The sequence below is a fragment of the Meriones unguiculatus genome, chromosome 7, assembly GCF_030254825.1.
Source record: "Meriones unguiculatus strain TT.TT164.6M chromosome 7, Bangor_MerUng_6.1, whole genome shotgun sequence".
NCBI lineage: Eukaryota > Metazoa > Chordata > Mammalia > Rodentia > Muridae > Meriones > Meriones unguiculatus.
The window spans coordinates 93,860,911-93,878,573 of NC_083355.1; the positions used below are offsets into that span (position 1 = coordinate 93,860,911).

Consider the following 17,663-nt stretch of genomic DNA (forward strand, 5'->3'; position numbering starts at 1 on the left):
AATTTCCTTCCCAACCAGAAGACACCAGGACCAGATGGATTCACCAGTGAACTCACCAAACATGAAAGGAAGAAATTCGATGACTTCTTCATTAACTGTTCCAGAATGGAGAGGCTTAAGAAAACTTCCTAGCTTTTTCTGTAGGAGTACCATTTCACTGATACTAAACCCAGACAAAGATACTAATAAAGCTTAAGGCTATAGATGTCAAAATTCAAATATTTCATAAAAGAATCATACATACATCAAAGAGGAAACTTTCTCAGGTTTTTAAGAGTGCTTCAACGTTCAAAAAACAAAAACAAAAAACAGCTAACGGTCTGGTTCAGTGGCTCTTCCAGAGGACCCAAGTTCGATGCTCAGCACCCACCTGGCTGCTCACAACCACCTGTAACTCCAGTCCTAGGGGATACAATGTTGTTTTGGCCTTTGAATACATGTGGTGTACAGACGTACATGCAGTCAGAACACCCATGAACAGAATAAAGATTAAAAAATTAAAATCAATACGAAGAATACGATAAATGTCGTCCATGTCAGTACAAGTCCATTTGCTTTCCACCATAGTAACCAATGTTTCAGCTAACAAAAAACATGAGATCATTTTGGCTTAGGGTTTTCAGCCCACGGTTGGTTAGTCCCATTGCTTTCGGGCCTGTGGTGAAGCAGTACAGGGGAGTTCACAGAGTAGAGTGAGCTGCTCACCTCATGGCAGCAGTGAAACCTAGTGAAGAGGAAGGGTGAGGCTTCTAACATCCCCTTCAGGGGAGGACCTAACTTGCCTCCGCTAGGCCTCACCCACCAGTGGTCCTACCACTTCCTAATAGCCGGCCCGAGAGCCTCGCTTTCACATGTAGACATTCAGGGGCGTTCAAGATCCAGACTGTAGCAGAACTGACAAAGCAGTTAGCGAAACCCAGTGTTCACTCAGGATTAAGAACTCCTGGCATGTGCCTTTGAGGTGGCTCAGCAGGTGGGGTTGCCTGATGCCAAGCTTGGTGACCTGAATTTGAACATCTAAAGGATCCTCAGAAGCTGTTCTCTGACCCTCCCCCCCAAAAAATTAAAACCTTTAAAAATGATGCTGGGTGATTGGTGGCATACACCTTTAATCATAGCACTCAGCAAGCAGAAGCAGGTAGAGCTCTGTGAGTTCGAGGCCAGCCAGGTCTACAAAGCAAGCACAGGACAACCAGGACTACACAAGGAAACCTTATCTTGAAAAAAAAAATTCCTTTAAAATGGAAAAATGAAGATTCCTGGCAAACCAGGAACAGAGGGGACATCCTAAATTTGTAAGTAAAGTCTCCAATAAATGCATAGCTAATACCAAACTTAACAGTAAGATACTTGAAGCTTTCTCACAAGACTAAGAAAAATAATTAAAACTCTCGCCACAGCTTTTTGATACTGGAAATCTTAGTGCAGCGTGGGCAAAGAAATGACATTATGCCGATTGGAAAGAGAGAAATAAAACTATCTCTGTCCCTAGATGATATGATTGTCTATGTAGAAAATCATGTTTCCATGGAACAAACGCTGACTTCAGCCACACCTCTACCCATGATGTGTACTGCTTCTTAGATCTGTGATAAGACAGCATGACCAAGGCAACATACAAAAGCAGGCTTAATCAGGCTTATGGTTACAGAGGGTTAGCATCTAGGATGGCAGAGTGAAAGCATGGCAACAGGAGGTTGGAACAGCAGCCAAGATCACAGCTTGATCTCCAAATAGGAAACAGAAAGCACACTGGGTGTTGTGGGAGGCTTATTCTGGGTATTCTGTGGCACACCTTTTCCAACCAGGCCACGCCCACTACTCCTTCCCAAACGGTTTCACAATGAAGGATCAAGTATTCAGACATCTGAGCCTATAGGAATCAGTTTCATTTACACAACACACAAAGAAACAAAAGCAGCGAAATGGAGCAAAGATAGTTATGAATACATTGTGCTGGAGCAACTGACCATCCGCAATAGTGAAAGAATGAACCAAAGCATAGACTTCACTCTTTACACACACACACACACACACACACACACACAAAGATTCAAAATATATCCTAAACCTAAGTGCAAAATACAAAACTATACAACTCCCACAAGGCAGCACAAGGGAAGCTAAGATGGTCTTGGGTATGATGATGACATTTTAGGTAAAACACTAAAGACATAATCCATAGAAGAAATAATTGATTGGCTAGCTGGACTTCATTAAAATTTAAAACTTCTGCTCTATAGGACAATGTCAAAAGGATAAGACAAGCCACAGAATGAGAGACATATTTGTAAAAGCCACGTCTAATAAAGTACTGTTATCCAAAATATATAGAGAAGCCTTAAAAACCTTAAAATAAAATAAAAAAATCAAGAAGCCAATTAAAAGGAGCAAAAGACACATTAACAAAATACAAAAAAATAAATACATCAACATAATACAAATACCAAGTAAGAATGTGGAAAGTTCTCCAACATTAGGTTCTCCAACATAAATGAAAGCAGCAGTAAATTCCTACTTCTTGCCAGGAAGACACGTCTACTGACGTCTCCCAAATGCAGAGCACTGACACCATCAAATGCTGATGAAGGTGTGAAGCAATGGGAACTCTCATCCGTTGCTGCTGAGGATGCAAATGACTCAGCAAAAGACTAAGACACGGATAAAAAGAAATCAGAAATAACTAAACATACACCAACCATGGCCAGAGTACTTTTTAACATAATTAGAGTAGCATCGTTTCCACTGTATTGTCCCCACTAATGGGACATTAAATAAACTAAAAATGTGTACCATATCATAGATGTATGCGTGTGTGTGTGTGTGTGTGTGTGTGTGTGTGTGTGTGTGTGTGGTCTGACTGCATTAATATATACTTCAAAAGGCAAACCACTCGGACAAAGGATGAATAGTCAGCTGCTCCAACTATAAAGCAAAGCAAGGCGGGACCTCCAGAAAAGCCAATCTGGAACTGTGACTTGGGGGAGGGGGAAGAGGGCTGGAGAGGAAGGGATGAGGCTGGAAGAGCACACAGGGAGACTCTTGGCAGTGAATGCTCTGTTGTTTGACTCGGGAACTGGTTATCAGTGTTGGCTTTTCATTCAGTCTAGTGTTCATCTGGGTTTTAGGTATGCTTCTCTGTCTGTATTCTATTTCACAAGGTTATAGAATAAAGAAAAGGTTCAGTACGAAACAGATATCTATCCCTCAGTGAACAAATATGACTGAGTTGGTGTCAAGTCACGGAGAGGGGATCCAGGAAAAAGCCGTATTTCTGCTCCACAGAGGACGGGCTTGCGGCGAAGGCCAATAAAATAAAGTATCAGCACGCCCTCAGACCTGCATATTCTTTAGTGGCAGCATCCCACAGTTGGCTAGGGTCAAGGTGGAGTTGGGAGGAGTCTGAGCACTCACCCCCAGACCTGCCCAATGGTAGGCGGGCTGGCTTCATTCCATATGGAGGGCCCTATCTGCCTAGATTCCCCAGAGTTCCAAGAAATCTGTGTATGTCCTTTGTGATGTCACCAGCATCTGCCTCTGACCTCATCCACCTGGAGTTACCAATATTGATCGTTGGTAGTGGCTGTGGGTGGCTGTCTTCAATGTCCCTTCTTCCCAGACAGAAGGACTGGTCAGAGAGGCAGCTGCTTGGCTAAGAGTGCTCAATAGATGTGGCCTTGGTGAGTGGGGACCATAGAAAATTATCGAGGGATGGAGTTCAGGGCTGCCCCAGGAAGAGATGTCTGGGTTCCCCCATGAGAAAGAGCCGAGTGATTCTCAGGGTCTTCCACTTTGGTCCTTAGCCTGGGACATGCCATTCCCAAAGGACATCAGGCCGTATGGGTAGACCTAGGCCCCAGGCCTTCAGCTCTCTATGGATATACAGCCCCACATCTGATTAGACAGAAGGCGGTGTATGACTCTCTTACCTACTCAGGAAACCAAATTCCCTTCCCCTGGCAAGATGAGTTAGAACATGAGAAAAAAAGCCTGAGCTGTTGACGGGAACCCACTCTTTTACCGAATCTTCATTTGGCTAATGAGAACAGGATACCCTGGATAACTGGACTTTCCCTTCGGATATAAATGTTGTCTTGACTCCAACTTGAAAATATTATCCCTGTCAGCATCAACAGTTCAAATTCTGGGTCCTGTAGGATCTGCAGTCTGACTCCTGTCGCTAGGTCCCTGCCTAGCCGTCTAGCCGTGAGGTATTGAGCTGTAAGGCTCCCCCACCTCTGAGCCTAAAACCGTCGGTATAACCCCATGAAAAATGTGCAGTCACCGTTTTGCTTGCCTGCTTTTGTGGCTCTTTCACCTTTTTCATTCTGAGCGTCACCAAGCACTTTGGTCCAGTTTGGTTGTGCCTGATTCTGGCAATCACACACACCCCTACAATGAAGGTCTTTGTGTTCGTAGATCTTTGGGAGCCCAGATGTGTGTTGCAGATGCAATGGTTTCCAGACATCAGGGGTCAGTTGCAGGGGTCAACAAGGGTCCCTGGACAGTCTGGTGGTGCTCCTGCAGTTCTCCTTTGGCTGGGAACATCATTTTCAGAGGCTAAGGTTCCAAATCAACTGGGACTTAGTAAGCAAGGCAATTTTCTAGAAACTGGACATAAAAAATACTTCTCAGCTTGTGAAGGTTAGTGCAAATGGTGGTGATTCAAACACATCTGTTTTGTGTTCCTCAAGGAAAGGCGTGGCTTTGGGTGATGTTTGCTGAGGTATCTCTTGAACCTCTCTAACATAAAGCTTTTTGTGAGGTTCTCTTAACTGAGATCACTTCCCAGAGATATTGTCGCTCTCTGTTTAAAAGAAAATACTCGGCTATTGATTTAGCCTGGTCACAGGGAGGCAGACAGTGTTGCCATTTCCAGTGGCAACAATACAGCCCTGCCCCGCCAGCCCCCTGGAATGAGGCTGTGAATGACACATCTCTGAGGGCCTTTGTCAGTTCCAGCCCCTGTCTAGCTACCAGCAACTTTTTATCTGCTACCCCAACCCCTCTCCCTCACCTTTTGGAAAATCCATTTATGACTGAGAGGGGTGTGCTATGACCATGCAGAGGTCAGAGGACAACTCTGAGGAGTAGTTCTATCTTTACATGGATTCTAGGAATGGTGCTCAAGCCTTCAGGCTTCCTTAGCAATCGCCTTCACCCACTGAGCCGTCTTGCTGGCCCCATTCTTTCTTTTCGTTAAGCTGTTCTCTTTCCTCTACTCCAGCTGCTCCTCCACCCTGGGGTTGAATACCAGGCCCACTTACTTAGTAGTTTACCTGGTCAAACTGGAGACCCAGGGAAGATGACTTTCCAGGGTCTTTTTTTTTCCCCTCTTTCATAGACAAGAGAAAACAAACAAACAAACAAACAAACAAACAAACAAACACAACCCATCATCCCAGCAGCACCAAAGATGTCCCAGCACCACCTCTCGCTCTGTCTCTTTCAGTCTTCACCAAGGGGAGAGAGGAAGTGGGAGCAGGCTGCTCCATTTCAAGGATAATTTTTGCTGTCATCCCGCTGGCCATGGATTTAGTCTGGAGCTGCACCTGACTCGTGGGGTGGCGGCTAGGAGGCGTGGTCTCTGGCACAGTTGCCGGGAGTACAGGGTGTACAGGCTTCGGAGGTCTGCCGTGACAAGGGAGAGGGAAGGGAAGGACATGCTCTGGTTCCTAGCAGCCACTCCTCCCTCGTCTGCTGAAACAGTGTGGCCATGTGTTCAGCCACTTCCTCTCCTTGCTGCAGGGGCATACCTGACACAAACCGCTTTTAAAGGAAGGATTCATTTTGGCTCACGGCTGCAGAGAATATCTATCCTGGCAGGGAAGGCATGGTGTCTAGAAAGCCTCTGTCTGTGGCCGGCACCGGTTGGTGTGTGTGTGTGTGTGTGTGTGTGTGTGTGTGTGTGTGAAGCCACATAGTTAGTTCACATCTTGGTGGATGGTGGAGGAGAGAACTCGGGCCGAAGCAGAAATGGCAAGCAATTTCCAGGCCCACCCTTTCCAGCAAATCACTTCTGCTCACCAGGCGCTGTTCCAAAAGTCCCACAAGGTCCCCAGCCAGTGCCACCAGCTTCTGACCAACCAAGTGTTCCAGCACATAAGCCTGTGGAAGACCTTTGACATTAAAACCTTAATGGGGAGTAAATGGTGGTGGGCTCCACTGGAAGAGACCAGGTGCTCTCATGCAGGAAGAGCAGCCTACTTAGCCAGGCAGTCTCCTCTGTGCTACTCAGAGTCCTTTGGCTCTTAATTTACCCTCGATTGTGATCCCTGCAAAATACTGGAAATTTTTTTCTTTTTTTTCTTTTTTAAACACTGAATTGAGCCGAAGAGATGGCTCAGGGGTTAAGAGCACTGCTTGCTCTTCCAGAGGTCCTGAGTTCAATTCCCAGCAACCACGTGGGTGGCTCCCAACCATTTATAGTGAGATCTGGTGCCCTCTTCTGGCGTGCAGGTGTACATGCAGACAGAGTACTGTAGAAATAATGTGACAAAATAAACCCACTGGATTTTAACAACGCAGTCATGAAGACAACAGCATTCACAGTGGTTCAGAGATGACAGCGCAGGTCCAAAGTACACTCTGATCCACGTGAGTGACGGCATAGGTATCTTTAGTACACATGCCTGTAAACGCCAGGCTGCGTCTTCACCGAGAACCTTCTACAGCCTTACCCTCACCTGGATGGCTGGCATTTGCATGGCTGGGATACCGAGCCATGTCTTCTTCCATTGTGTCTGCCTGGCATTTGTGTGGGCATGATCCCCTATGTGTGATAGGCTACGCGTTTATTAGCTGGTCACTCGGCCATGGGCTTTGGGGCTTGGGTATGGCCTAGCAGTAGCAGGTTCTATGATGAGGGAGCCGAGAAGAGAACATTTGCTCTTGTCAGTTTTCTGCTGTTTCCCACCTTAACAACAGCAGCAGTCACCGTTCTCAAGGCATACGATTAATCCTCATGACCAGCCCTTAAGGTTTATTTTTTTACCCCACTGCACATGTGCAAACAATGAGTCTCAGAGAGGTCAGGTGGTCAGAGGTCAGAGGTTCAGGTGGTCTAGCTGGGACTGGCACTGAAGGTTTTTTTGTTTGGTTGGTTTTTTTTTGTTTTGTTTTGTTTTGTTTTTTTGAGACAGGGTCTTTCTATATAGCTGTGGCTGTCCTGGAACTCACTATGTAGACCAGGCTAGCCACACAGTCCCAGAGATCCCCGTCTCTGCTTCCCAAATGCTAGGATCAGAGGTGCGCGCCACCACGCCTAGCCTGAGAATTCTTAAACAAGACTTTTCTTTTATCTGGTTTGTCTCCACATCCATTAGCTCTTCGTGAGAAGCCCAGTCCCTCTGTAGAGGGAAAAACAATGATCCGGCTTATTGAGGACAGTATCACGCGGTGACAGCAGATTCGGGGCTGGAACTCAGGACCCAGGAGAGTCATGGATGGTCGAAAGCCTTCCCGTGCCGTGAGTAAACGGATGAATGGAGGAGTAGGCAGATGAGGGGGGACACACACAGGGGGGTTCACCTTGACAGAGCCCATCTGGTGACTTAGCCTTGAGACCTTGCGGGGTGGCTAGGTTGGACCAGCCGGAGGGTGGAGGGCGGTGGTGGGGAGAGGGGAGCAGGGACAAGGCATGGGGAGACCTAGCACGGGTCGGCAAGGGTGCTACCGCTGCTGGCTAGGAAAACCCAGGAAGTCACAGTTACCCTCTGCCCCCTCCTCCAGGGTCTCCCGACCCCACCTCACACTGCTTCCTTTCTCCAAGGCCTTTTTATATGTTAACGGCTCTCTGACGACACCTCACCATTATAAAATATTATAAAATATTATTCAGCAGTGGCTCCTATCTCATTAGCTACTGTACTGAGAACCCTCCATAATGAAACGTTTATTAAATAAGTGCGCCCAGGCCCTGACCCAGAGACAGAGGGAGAGATGCTGTTCCCTCTAGCCCTTGCTTTGTATGGTGGTCTTGGGGCAACAGGGGCAAACGTGGCGTCAGCCCCCCAATTCAAAGCCAGTCTCTCTAGCTTTGAGGGTAGGAAGGTCTTGGTGAAACTTGAGACACTTGAGGAGTGTGGTCCTGGCAAAATGGACCGGGCTTGTCCCACTCCTGTGGGCCTCCTGGGTGGGGTTGTGGTTTACATACAGATCTTTCTTCTGCTGAACAAGGAATCGGAACTGAGCCTTGCCCGGATGTGGTCCTTGGGTGTGGCAGAGCACTATCTTAGTGAGACTGAATGTCTTTCCTTGCTTCTGGCTAGCTGGGCTAGGAGGCCTCAGAGGAGAGTTTGAGGCGTGGGAGAGGGTGGGTGGGCAAGGCAGCTGCCCAGAGAGCCTCAGTCGCTGCAAACCGCAGCCAGGGAGCGGCAGCCTTGTGCATTCGCGATGACCATGGTTTCTGGGAGCTACAGGATTCCCAGGGCAGAGCCTCGGTCTCTGCTTCTGATAATCTAGCCCGGGTTCCCCGACAGGTCAGTTCAGCGCTGGGCGGGGCCACGGTTGACTCCTACTGGGAGGAGCCGGGATGCCGCTCCTGCGGTGATGCAGAGGGGAATTTGCTGATAGTCCCTTGCCAGGCTTTACCAGGCCGCGAAAAAGGAGGGCCCGCCGGCAGTCTCCTCTCAGGCAGAGTGGTGTCCGCCGCTGATCCTGGCAGCCAGCTCCTCGCTTGGGGCTGGTAGTGGCCGTGAGGGCGCAGATGCGGTAAGCCTGGGGACTGTCGATGCCGGGAGAAGGGATGAGAATCCGGGTCCTGGACCAGGGAGGGGGCGGGGAACGATGGCTCGCTTGAGAGCTATCGGCGACCTGGGACTGGACTTAAGGGATGGGAGTGAGGGAGACTGCGCCACATGCGGAGCACATTGGCTGTCCCTCGGCATGTACCTAAGGAAGGGTGGGATTAGCCGCCCACTAGGAAGGGCCTTGGCTTAGGAGAGCTGCCTTCATGGGATGCCAGGATGGAGGTGGGCGGGAGGCTTGCCTGGGGGTCCCTGCCTCTTGTCTGAGTAGGTTGGAGTTCCTCTCAGAGCACCCCCGCCCCATCCATCCAGGGACTCCCCAGGGCTCTGCTGCCCACGCACTGGGCTGGGCTGGGAGGAGGCTCTCTGCTCCACCGTTTCTGTAACCAAAGCGTCACTGATGGGTTGTGTGCGGGTCCGGTTCTGAGTTTCAAGGCGGGCTGCAGCGTCCAGGGGGCGAAGGATGCCACCCTTCTGTGTATATTTTCAGAGACAGCATCTGCCTCCAATCTCAACTTGAAAGAAAGAAACTTTGAGTTTGGATGAAGATCCTGGGGAAACTGAGGTCCAGGGGGTTGTTTGACCTAACAGAAGTCACGTGGTAGGGCCACAGAGCTGGCCTCCTGGGCATAATTTAAACACCCCCTCCCCACCCATGGAGGTACAGGGGGCTAGTCTTGTTCTCTAGATCCCTAAGACCCTCTGGGCTGTATCCGCACCCAGTGTCTCCCTTTCCACGTCCCAAAGGGGAGCCAGGGGTGTGGACATCCGCAGGGGTTGAATCAGATAGGAGGGAACTGCTCACCTGAGGTGTTGAAGGGGTGATGGGTTGGTTCTGTGGCTTCAGGAAAGTAGGGAGAGATGGTTTTTAGTGGCAGAGGAAGTGCCGTGTGCCGGCCTTTATCGGGCCCAAGGAAAGTTCCAAGGGAGGGAGAGGGTGCTGAGGGGAACAAGGAGATGGTTGTGGTACTTGCTCCAGAAGGGTGGTGGCGTGTATCATGGGGATGTCTTCCCTTAGCTTCCATTCTAATTCTTGTCCTCTCTGATTGGTTCCCCCACATAAAGCGGACTCTGATCTGCTCCCCATCCTAGTGGAACTTCTCAAGACATCTTGTCCTCCTTCTTCTTGGGGCCGAGGTCTATTTCTTGGAAGGTCACTGAGGCAGGGGCAAGATGTGGTATTTTAGAACCAGAATCCGTTCTGTTCTTGTCCTTGTGCACAGAGGCACAGAGGGTATGGTGGGCTGCTCAGCATCTTTCCTCTGTACATCTCGGAACAGACTGAAGAGGCCTTCTTGCTTCTCTCTCTCCCAACCCCCTCCCCCAGCCCTGGGACTTGAGGGTGTGAATGTCCCCTGACAGGTAGGAGCTGATATGAGCAGAGCCATCATGTTCTCCTCCTTCGAGGAATGTTTGCTAGTTACTTGGTAAGGAAGTAGCTTGAAGGAGGGAGTGGAAATCACTTGATTATACCTTTCCAGCATGTCCCCACAGGGGTACACTGTCCTGTGGACCCATCAGAGCCAAAGACAGACATCTCTCCAGCCTGTGTAGCTGTAGGAGCAGCTATGAGCATGAACATAGTTATGAACTATAGACAAGGGGACCTGCTGTCCATCTGAGAGCCCAACAGGACAGGAGGTTCTGACCAAACCCCTATGCCAAATGAAAGGTGTTCCTGTGGACCTGGCTGCTTTCCAGACATACCCTCTGGTCCAGAGTCCTTGAAGCAGGGCTCCAGAGAGGGGAATCCCTGGACTGCTAGTTGGTTATAGGAATTCTCTGGGGGTGACCTGTAGGGAAGGATGGACTCTCCAGAAGACTGTATTGGAGACAGCTGCTTGTGGGGTGGCAATATAGTGCCAGAGAGGAGGACCCCCCACCTACTGTCTCCACTGGGGCCCTTCTTCAGGAGAAAGACCATTGTGCACAGTCCAGGAAGCTAGATTCTCAGACCAGCTATGAAAGGTCAGGTTTCAAAAGGCCCCCATCTTACCTCCAGGTCATGCAAGGAGGATCAGGCCTATAGAACTGAGGGCCTATTCTGAACCAAGAACCCCTACTTGCTGGCACTCTGCCCTGGGTTGCCCTACCTGACAGCTGGGCATGAACGTAACTTCTCCAGGTGGGTGAGAGAGCTTTGAAAACGAGTCAAGTATTTATTACAGAAAGGAAATATTATTCTGGTTGACTCTGGCCTACAGGGAAGCCATCTGTTTCCTACCTCGATGGAGGAACTATGGCCATCCCCTCTATGGAAGATGTCCCCTTTCTCTGTGGCCAGTCTAGGCTTTCTTCCAGTCTTAAGAGTGGCTCTCTTCCAATTTTACTGTGGCCTTTGAGGGCTTCTCTTTCATCCTCTTGAGCTGAGCAACATTTAATCTATTTAACAGGGATGCCACCCAGAGATGATGTTGTCTGGGGGCACAGTGGACTTCCCCACAGATCTGTACCTTCTCACCAACCCTACAGGCTCTCTACTATGGCCCTTTCTGGGGGGCAGCTGGTTGAAGAACCATAGAGCTAATAACTGGGCAAGTGTCAGGATCTCTTTGCAGTGTCCAGGCTACGGGAATCCACGTGGCATCCAGGCCACAGGCAGGCTTTCACCGAGAAGGGCTGTCATGAAAGTGCCTAGGGGAAGTGTTGAGCATCCGAGTAAGATCAGCTTTTAGTTTTCTGTCTTGTCTGACTGGGGCCCAGTCCTCTCTCCTCCCCTTCTCATGGGAGAGCTGGAGTTCGAACAACTTACTCGCCCACCAGCATGAGTATACACTCAAGACTCCATTTTCTCACCCAGGAGGTGGCAGGACCACAGTGGGAGCTAAGATAAGATAAGAGCCTGGGACCACTGAGATCAACTTGTGGACATTGCATGGAAGGATCCCTAAGGTTGGGACTGAGACATGCTGAGAGTGAAGCAAGGGGGGAGGAGCCTCCTGCTCCCTCTGGCCATCAGTGATTCTCTCAGGGAAGCAGAAGTGCAGACCCACTTAGAAAGTCAGGACTTGGACCGACGTGTCCCAGAATCATGGCTTACAATTTTCCTCACCCTTCCATCTGCTATCTTGCATGAGTCCCTACAAGAGGAGAGCTTCTGGATCAAGTGGAGGAGTGATGGCGTGCCTCTGTGCCTTCATTCCTGCCGAGTCAGGGCCTCTGGTATCCTGAGAGGGTCAGAGCCAGAAAGGCTGTGCCAGCTCCCAAGCCGTCCCCTTCTCGTTCCTGAGTAGTCTGGCCAAGGGAGGTGTCCCTGAAGACAGAAGCCTTCACAGCGTGGCCGAGTCTTTTCGGGATTGTGCACAGCCAGATGAATGATGGGCTCAGGCCATGCCCTGGCTCTAGAGCAAGGGACTCTTAAGGTCTTTGGCGATTTGGGGGACAGCACAATCCTGTGGCCAATCAAGGAGGTGGTTGAGTTGTTGAACATGGGGCTGTTGTCACCTCAGATGCCCAAGTGACATAGCATCAAAATGCTGCACAAAATAGCTGTGAGGGTAACCAGCTCTGTGTGGTAGGACCTGGGCGTGGGGGAATTGTCACATGTGACACAGTGTCCGGAGGTTTCTTGGGGTTAGGTGTCCACCCACATCATTACTGGCTTACTCATTCCCAAGAGGTGAGCTTCGGTTTGCTGTGGTGGGAAATTCCGCTTAGCATCCTCGGGAAGATGGTGGGGAGGGGACAGGAAAGTGACTGTGTGGCATTTGGTGATTAAGTCTCCTCTCCATCTGTTTGTCTTTTTACTTCTGAGCCACCAACTATCTAGGGACATTTGGCATGGCAGGCCATGCTTTGTTGGTATCACAAAGTGCCCAGTGATGGCTGGCCAGCCATGTAAATCCCTCAAGGCACCATTAGAATGGAACAATTCCCTTCAGAAGAGCATCTGGTCCCTGAAGGTCTGGGAGAATGTCGTTATCCAGGAACCAGAAGGCATGCGGGTGGCAGGGGAGAGGGGATACTACAGAGTGTTACTAGGTCAGAGACACCCCCCCACGGCCAGGGTCATGTGTGTCCAGGTGTGAATTAGGTCAGGCCTGAGAAGACCACGGACATTAGACCAGGGATCAGCACCTGAGATCTTGCTGCTCCGTGGTTTCATGGGCCTGGTTATTACTTCTGAACCCTTGTTAGGCTCCAGGGAAGAAGTGGATCAACTGAATATTCATTTGATAGAAGAGAAAACAGAGGCTGTGGGAGGCTGTGGGAGCCACAGGCTTGCATATGTGGTCACAGCACTCTGACTACAGCACATGGGTGTCTCTCTCCAGCATACAAGGGTCTGACTCTATCGTACAGGGCTCTGACTCCATCATACAGGGATTTGTCTCCATCATACAGGGGTCTGTCTCCATCATACAGGGCTCTGACTCCAGCATACAAGGGTCTGTTTCCATCATACAGGGGTCTGACTCCATCATACAGGGGTCTGTCTCCAGCATACAGGGGTCTTCTGCATACAGAGGTCTGTATCTAGCATACAGGGGTCTGTCTCCGAAATACAGTGGTCTGACTCCAGCGTGCAGACAAGTCCAGCGCTTACCTCTGTTGTGCTGCTGCTGGCTTTGCTGAAGCTGCTGAAGACCCAAGGACTTGGAAATGAAGGTTGCTGGTCTGTCCCCTTCCCCTCCATTCTGGGCAGGGTGCCCAGATCTGGGGCAGATGAAGGACAGTTCTTGTCACAAGAGCAAAAGAAATGGGAAGGATAGGATTCCTGCCTCACCCCATGTGTGCAGAAGGCAGACACCTACACTTTGCTCCTACCCACCGCAGCCCCTCCCGGTCCTGTAGACAGGGGGCAGGTCAGGAGGAACCCTAGCCCAGAGCCCTCCAGTAGGTCTAGGAAAGAAAGTCAGGACAGCCCCGGGGAAAGCAGGCACGCCAGTGACTCTGCCTCCTTACTGGATGAGTCCTTTTTGAACCCATCTCTATCCTGAGCCTTTCTCACTGGCCCTAGAGCCTTCCGCTGAGCACGACCCAGAGTCAGAACCGCTCCTCACAAACTGTGCCCTCACTCAGGCTCAGAGGACCCCCCCCCCTCGATTCATGAGAAGAGGAGACTACTGATGGACCACCTTGAAGTTTCCACAAAACACCCCCAGCTTTTCTTCCCCGTCTCCTCCTTTTCCTCCTCTCCTCCCTCTCCCTCCTCCTCCTCCAGAAGAACTGACTGCCCTCTGACTCGTAGTGGTCTCACCTGTCTCTGTCTCCCAAGCCCTGGGATTAAGGTAGTGTGCCACCATGCCCCAAACCCCCAGATTTTCTTCTCCCCCGCTCCTAACTCAGCTAAGTGTGACGTTGGAGTCTAGAAAGAAGAGATCACTTTCTGACCTATGCCCCAGACTACCCCAGACCTGTCTCCATTCTCACCTGTTTATTTTCCTGTCCTTTTAAGAATGCAGTGCACCTGCTGCCTCCTCCATGAAGCCCTCCATGGATCTCAGCTAGAAAAGGTCTTGAAAGCCTTGTACGTCGAACCTCTTGCTAGACAGTGAGCTCATCCCTTTACACACCTAGTGTTCTCTGAGTGCTGCCCGCGCATATGTCCCCTGATAACTTAGGAGGAAGGAAGGAAATGACAAATAATAATTATATTCCGTAATGATGGCAATGTAGAGTGCCAGGGATGGGATATTCTGACACGGGCGCGTGGCGATGAGGTTGCCTGTGCCTTATGGCGGATGGTTTCACGTCTGGGTGTGCAATGACCTGGAGACACTCATGGCTGTGCAGAAGCCGACACTGTCTGGGATATCTAGGGCAGCAACACCTGAAATGCAAAAAAAAAAAAAAAAGAAAAGAAAAAATAGGTCTTGGCCTCGGCAGCTTTGACACTAACAAAACATTGAAGGGACAACTGAAGTTGTGATGCCTGCGAGTTCATACAAGCAGAATGGGGGCTATCTATCTTATTGTTTTATTGTATTTTGATTTTTTTTTTTTTGAGACAAGGTCTTGCGATGTAGCTCTGGTTGATCTGCTGCAATCCCCCTGCCTCAGCCTCCCGAGGGCTGGGATTACAAATATTCACCGTTATTCACTCCCGTGTGAAGTTTCTGTTTTGATTTTTTTTTTTCTTTATTTGAGATAAGGTCTCATGTAGCTCAGGTCTCAAACTCACCAGGCAGATGACTTTGAATTCCTGATCCTTCTGCCTCCACTTGCCAAATGCCAAGATGTACCGGTTTATACCATCACAGCTGGGAATTTAATTTCCTGTAAGTTTTACCTTGATAAGACTGATATACCCACACATATATACAGTATGTATATATCCTGTGTCTCCATGAGTAAATCTAAAAACCGTTGCAAAAGGAGACAGCAGAACAATACCATTAGTGACAATATAAGGCCAATAAAACCATAAAACAAGACCATATGATTAGTAGAGAGAGATTAACAACAGACACTATAGACTGCAGCCCTGTGGTGGTCTTTGGGGAGTGGAGCTGAGACTTCAGGGGAAAGATTTCTGGTTTATCAGGGACACTTTGCTTCTCACCCATTGCACGCACACGCGCATGCATACACTCACACAAGATCTACAGGGAAGGTTATAGGATGTTAGTATTTGTTAATTAGGTTGGTTTTGTTCTTTTATCTTTTTAGTGTTTAAATTGATTCCCCTCCTTGGAAGAGAGGCACCAGCTCCTCCCTGGGAGGGGTGACCACTGTGTGCTGGGTGGGCGATGGCAGGTTTAACCAGTGTAGGAAGCTAGGGGAGGGAAGTGCGGGGCGTCCCAGGCCAACTGATAAAGAAGGGCAGGTGGCATTGAAAGGTATGTTGAATGGCTTGTGTTTATCAGCTGGCCCTTTCGCCAGCACCTTCCCATTCATGCTGTGATCTCATCACTTCTGTCTTTGGACTACGTGCACAGGAAACAGGCCGCGGGAGAAACTGTTTTCTGTGACTTTGAAACTTTCATTCATCCATCTTAAAGATATTCATTTAGTTATTATTACGACTACTACTATTGTGTTTTGAGACAGGACTTTTCTGGGTAGCCCTGGCTGTACTTGAACTTGCTCTGTAGACCAGGCTGGCCTCAAACTCACACAGATCCATCTGCCTCTGCCTCCCGAGTGCTGGGATTAAAAGTGTGCACCACCTCTGCCTGTCTATTTTTATTATTTTAAATTATGTGTGTGTATGTGTTGTGTGGTGGGTATGTACAGGTGCATACAAAACATGTGAAGTCCAAGAATACCAGCTTCTCTGGAACTAGAGGTACAGGCAGTTGTGAATCACCTGAAATGGATGCTGGGAACCCAGCTCAGGTTCTGTGGGAGAGCAGTTCACATTCTTAGTCACCAAGCAATCCACCCATCCCTAATTTGATACCTTTTAAAGTCTAGCTAACCTAATGAGGGTTGGGAAGTGGTGAGGCAAATAGGTGAAGTCCCGCACTAAAATAAGGTAATAGACATTGATACAGAGAAAATAGAATTCTCAGAGAATACCGAGTTCAGCCACACGCAAAATCCATTTGAAAGCTGGCTGGAACAATAGTTTTCTGGGAAAGTGTAAATAATCAGTTTGACTCAGAAGAGCTGGAAATCCAAACAAACCAATAATTATGGAAGGAACCAAGTCCTCAAAAAAAACAAAACAAAAAACCCAAACCTAGACAGCATCGGTCACACCTTCAAGGATTGGGTAATGCCAATGTTATTTAAGTGGCACCAGCCATACCAGGTCTCAGGGAAGGAAAGATTCCAGGTAATTCTGTGACGCTAGTGCCACACTGGTAACAGCACAGGACAGCTGGTGTGTGGCACACTTTCATAATTCATAAATTAAATAAGATTAATGTTCTTCCGTGAACACTGATACAAAACATGTAAGCTAAATAATAAATAGAATCATGCAATATTGGTTTTCTTTCTTTCTTTCTTTCTTTCTTTCTTTCTTTCTTTCTTTCTTTCTTTCTTTCTTTCTTTCTTTCTTTGTTGTTGTTTGGTTTTGGTTTGGTTTGGTTTGTTTTTTGGTTTTTTGAGACAGGGCTTCTCTGTGTAGTCCTGACTGTCCTGGAACTCACTCTGTAGACCAGGCTGGTCTCAAACTCAGAGATCTATTTGCCTCTGCCTCCTGAGTGCTGGGATTAAAGACGTGAGCTACCACTGCCTGGCCTGCAAGATATTTATTTATTTAGCAATGTATTTATTTATTTATTTATTTATTCCTTCATTCATTCATGTTTAATTAAAGTTTAAAATTTTTATCTATTTTACGTCTGGGTGTTCTGCATGTACACCTGCACATCAGAAGAGGGCAGCAGATACCATTATAGATGGTTGTGAGCCACCATGTGGGTGCTGGGAATTGAACCCAGGATCTTTGGAAGAGCAGCCTGTGCTCTTAACCACTTTGCCAACTCCCCAGGTTCCTCTTGATTAATTTTTGAAGATTTGGTTTATTTGCTGTATTTGAGTGTTTCACCTGCTTGTCTGTGTGCACAACTGCATACCTGGTATCCATGGAGGTCAGAAGAGGGCACACTTGGGACTTGAGTTACAGATGGTTGTGAACTACCACAGGTCCTCTGCAAGAACAATGAGTGCTTTTAACTGCAGAGCCGCCTCTCTAGCTCCTACTCTTGATCTTTTAAGGCAGGGTTTCATGTAGCCCAGGCTGACTCACTACATAGCCCATGAAGGCCTGCAACCTCAGATCCTCCTGCCTCTACCTTCTGAGCACCGGGATTATCAACATATGCCACCGTAGTCAGCACAGGGCTTCAGGGGCACTAGACAAAAAGTGGAAAATGTCTTTGATTTTAATTTGTGTGTGTGTGTGTGTACATGTTTGTGCATGTGTGTGGGGTGCACATCCCCAACGTTAATCCACACTCTTTACCCAAAACATGATGTAATCTGTTTTGGAGAATGCTCACAAGTGCTTGAGAAGTGTGT

General features: G+C 48.6%; 1 protein-coding gene across 8 annotated transcripts in view; it reads left to right on the forward strand.

Moving 5' to 3' along the window:
• The first annotated feature begins 8,318 nt into the window (after positions 1-8,318).
• Positions 8,319-17,663, forward strand: part of Tmem63c (transmembrane protein 63C) — a 64,454-nt gene continuing 55,109 nt past the window's right edge. For 4 of the 8 annotated variants that reach the window (XM_060387915.1, XM_060387913.1, XM_060387918.1 and 1 more), the window contains exon 1: positions 8,502-8,712. The gene's annotated coding sequence lies outside the window, so the exon portion shown is untranslated. Of the gene's footprint in view, positions 8,481-8,501; positions 8,713-17,663 lie in introns of those variants that run through there. The other 4 variants (XM_060387914.1, XM_060387919.1, XM_060387917.1 and 1 more) reach the window with 2 other exon arrangements.